The sequence below is a fragment of the Nematolebias whitei genome, chromosome 10 (genome assembly GCF_014905685.2).
Source record: "Nematolebias whitei isolate Nwh7 chromosome 10, NemWhi1, whole genome shotgun sequence".
Classification (NCBI taxonomy): domain Eukaryota; kingdom Metazoa; phylum Chordata; class Actinopteri; order Cyprinodontiformes; family Rivulidae; genus Nematolebias; species Nematolebias whitei.
The window spans coordinates 36,821,021-36,825,357 of record NC_056507.1 but is presented as its reverse complement, the minus strand read 5'-3'; the positions used below and the strand labels follow the sequence as shown (position 1 = coordinate 36,825,357).

The 4,337-nt window shown below is 37.7% G+C and overlaps 1 protein-coding gene and 1 long non-coding RNA gene across 2 annotated transcripts in view; one reads left to right on the top strand and one right to left on the bottom strand.

Moving 5' to 3' along the window:
- nell2a (neural EGFL like 2a) overlaps positions 1-4,337 on the top strand; it is a gene marked incomplete at its 5' end in the record, with an annotated part of 291,752 nt that overhangs the window by 9,961 nt on the left and 277,454 nt on the right.
- On the bottom strand, positions 1,798-2,166 carry LOC119416403. Its single transcript, XR_005187087.1, has 3 exons — positions 2,118-2,166; positions 1,935-2,013; positions 1,798-1,838 (listed from the first exon to the last, which is right to left on the bottom strand). It is a non-coding gene; the product is annotated as an uncharacterized LOC119416403 (long non-coding RNA).

The following is a 4,337-nucleotide window of genomic DNA, read 5'->3' as shown; positions in this document are numbered from 1 at the left end:
ATATATATACACACACATACATACATATATATACACACACATACATACATATATATACACACACATACACACATATACATATATATACACACATACACACATATATACACACATACACACATACATACACACATACATACACGCACACACGCACGCACGCACGCACGCACGCACGCACGCACGCACACACACACACACACACACACACACACATATATAATATTAATACTACCGGTAATATAGATAACATATTAGTCCTCATTTCTAAATACATTAATTATTCCAGTAGTTCTGGCATAGAGCACAATAAAAATATTGCTTTCACTTTTGTACTGAGTGCACCAACCAGTTTTGTGTTGTAGCCCCAGTCTTGTTTGGCATACAGTGGGTTGGACATCAGCCTTTCTATCAAAGATACCCCCAGACCAAATGCAGAGGCCAGCTTAGACTTCACAACTGGACCCAACTGGCAGGGGTCTCCAGCCAGTACTATCTGAGCAGGCAAACATAAAACATCACATTTCTCAAAAGCAACAATGTTAAGTCATCATTCAAAATGAATAATCAACTTTCTTTTAAGCATAGCGATTTTCAAATACCGCTTTAAACAGTTTGACAAAAGATTCAACAAAAATATTTGATGATTTGATTCAATCAGGAAAGAAAAAGGATGACAAATTGTGGTGCCACTAATACACCACAGAAAAGACAAGTGGTAATGGATATTATACTTAAAGGTCTGAAATAGTCACATTTGTGCCGACCTGCCCGTCTCTTTCCGACACGAGGCTGATTGGAATCAAAGACTCTGGCTCTGTGGCTTGACCAGCTTCGTCCAGAAAAATGTGAGAAAAATGTCCCAATCTGTAGAAAACCAGTCCACAAATAATGAACTAAAATTGAAGTGGGAAATACAAAAGTTACAATCTACCCCTTCCACAACCCAGGCTTACTGGATTCCAACATTATGAAACATGCCAGCACTGGAACAGGTGCTGACCACAATCCTGTGGAAAGCAGCTTGACGGATGTCTTCTCCAGACTTCGAGTACGATTGCAGCACTTCTGGAATAGACTAGGGGGAAACAGGCATACTCATTTGGCAAATTGATTCAAGATAATAGGGTGAAATACTAAAATAAATGCAAATATAATGTGCAAGACATACAGCATCATGAGTACAACTCATCATGATGGTGTATGTGTATGGACAGACTTTCTGTATACAGGTGCGTGCATCATTTTTTGTATTCATGTGAAATATTTTAATTAAAATGCTAAGTACTTCGGTTGGCCTGGAGGATGCATTGACTCGAGCCAAATTTGAGGCATGCAGGAAGCCGCTATAATAGAGACGTATGCAGATGAGGTCAGCAGCACTGTTGGATGGAGTGCATACAAGTACACGACTGCTGGGCAGAAAGTGGTACACCTAAGGGTGGAAAGATTTGTATCATAAGGAAACAGATTATGTATATACTTGACAATGAAACTCGAGGGAAAAGAAACAATGTAGTTCTCCATCAACACCAGTTTCTCCATTTTGCTCTCAGTTTTTCCACAAACAAGACTTGACTATACAAGACTCCTCGTTAAAGCATTTTTTTTCTAAATCAGCAGGTTGGGAGTCATTTTAAGTCTGATGATAGAACCCACCTGTAGTATGGTCTCAATAAGGGTGATAGTCTTTCCGGTTCCTGGAGGCCCAAAGAGAATATAAGGTAAAGGCCGACATTCTCCTGCCAGGATCATCTTTACTGCCTCTTTCTGACAGGGATTAAGGTCTGGGTTAAAGTACTGCCCTTTGCTGGGAATGGGTTTAGATACTGGTTTTCCACCTAGAAAAATAAAGCAAAAAAGAATGTTACAGAAAATAAATATAAAAAAAACAAAAAACAAACATTGAAAACAGTGGAACACTTGATGTCAAATACCTGTGTCATTCGTCTGTGTGGCCTTTGATTCAGCATCAATAGAAGCACTTGACTCTTGTCCACCTTCAGTCACCGGACCCTGGTTTACAAATAAATTTAAACATTTCAGTCTAAATGTGTTGAGCTTGTGCATTTTAAGTTTCAATTTGACGTATTATTGACTTCCTTTTTTGTTTTATCTACCTCATCTATCCATTTTTCAGTCCACTGAGGGGTCTGAAGAGTCACTCTGGAGGGGAAAAGAACTAGAAAACAATTTAAAAAGGGCACCAATGAGTGATTCAATGTTTACATTGTATTTAAACATGTAAATGTGTTTTTTATAGAACGAAGAATAAAACTTTTCTTAATATTTTGCTGTAAGACTTTGTGGCCCTGCACCTTCAGCTACATGACACTAGGCATGACACTATTACTGCCTGCTTTTCGACAGCTGGCAAAATTGTAATTGCCTGTGTGTGGTTGTCTACAGTGTTAGTAAAATATCTCTTGAAACGGGTTCTGATGCATGCTCAATTATCCAGAGAGAAAAATCCAGTTCCTCTGGACAGATTCTTCTTGTTGAAACATTTCATTTTTTAATCTAAGACTTCATCAGTCTGAGGAGCTGCTACAAACTCAGTCTTATAAGCAGCACCTTCTCTTCTAAGAAGACTCTGTTCAGATGACATGTAATTTTTTATTTTATTTACCTGGATAATTGAGCTTACATACTTTTTTTTCTCCTCATAGTGGATCAACCAGTTTGCTGGTGACTTCCAGAACTAGCTGTTCACGTGCAAAAGGAGGACCGTCAGCCTAAAGACCGATCATTAGTGCCCTGACAGCCTGTGAATAGAAAGTGGCCATAAGGGCACTTACTGAGTTAAAATTTAACGTGGTAGTCACTGAGTGATCTCCAACACATACTCCAAATGTTAGTACATCACACAAGATATAAATAGACAAAACTACTTATTTTTCAAGAGAAGAACATGAGTTAAAGCAGAAAAAAATATTTTGACAGTAATATTTTCTATACCTAGAGGTTACCCAATGCATTTAGTGTATAGAGGACCTTAGTAAAAGTATGCAGTATAGACTGGTATAGTGTGACCATGACCTTAGTAAAAGTATGCAGTATAGTGTGGTATTGTATGAACATGACCTTAGTAAAAGTGTGCAGTATAGTGTGGTATAGTATGAACATGACCTTAGTAAAAGTACACAGTACAGTGCAGTAGTGTGAACATGACCTTAATAAAAGTACACAGTATAGTGTGGTATAGTGTGAACATGACCTTAGTAAAAGTACACAGTACAGTGCAGTATAGTGTGAACATGACCTTAATAAAAGTACACAGTATAGTGTGGTATAGTGTGAACATGACCTTAGTAAAAGTATGCAGTATAGTGTGGTATAATATGTACATGGCCTTAGTAAAAGTACACAATATAGTGTGGTATAGTGTGAACATGACCTTGGTAAAAGTACATAGTATGGTGTGGTATACTGTGTGTATGTGACCTTAGTAAAAGTACACAGTATAGTGTAGTATAGTATGTACAGGACCTCAGAACACTGCTTGGTCAAAAAAAAAAAAAGTCTCCACCAAAAAAAAAGGCCACACACTAATATTTCGTTGGACCGCCTTTAGCTTTGATTACATCATGCATTCTCTGTGGCATTGTTTCGATAAGTTTCTTCAATGTCACAAGATCTATTTCATCAAGTGTTGCATTAATTTTTCACGAAGATCTTGCATTGATGACTAGGCACTAGGCATGATGGGTGCATCACTTCACCTGCCTCTCTTCGTACCCTGATACGCCCATCATTCTGGAACAGAGAAAATCTGGACTCATCAGACCACATGACCTTCTTCCATTGCTCCAGAGTCCAATCTTTATGCTCTGTAGCAAGTTGAAGCCTTTTTTTCCCAGTTAGCCTCACTGATTAGTGGTTTTCTTAAGGCTACACAGCTGTTCAGTCCCAATTCCTTGAGTTCCCTTCACATTGTGCGTGTGGAAATGCTCTTACTTTCACTATTAAACATAGCCCTGAGTGCTGTTGTTTTTCTTTGATTTGATTTCACCAAATGTTTTTTTTTTTTTAAAGATGGCCTCCCTTCTCCCCTTACAGCCATCCTCTCCACACCATTATTATGAAATATTTATTATAGTGACTATCTAGTGTAGGTTTTTATTTATTTATTTATTTTTTTTATTATTTTTTTTTTTTAATAGGATAGAAAGAAAGAAAAGACAAAGTAAGACTCCAAAATATAAGAAATATACACAAAGAGAGCACACGTCAAAACACCCGGCCACTGTCTGTTCACCTGCAAAGAACATGACAAAACACAGCAACAAAATACATATGTATAAAGAACTTAAAATATTCATGGCTTTGCAGTAAGTTTC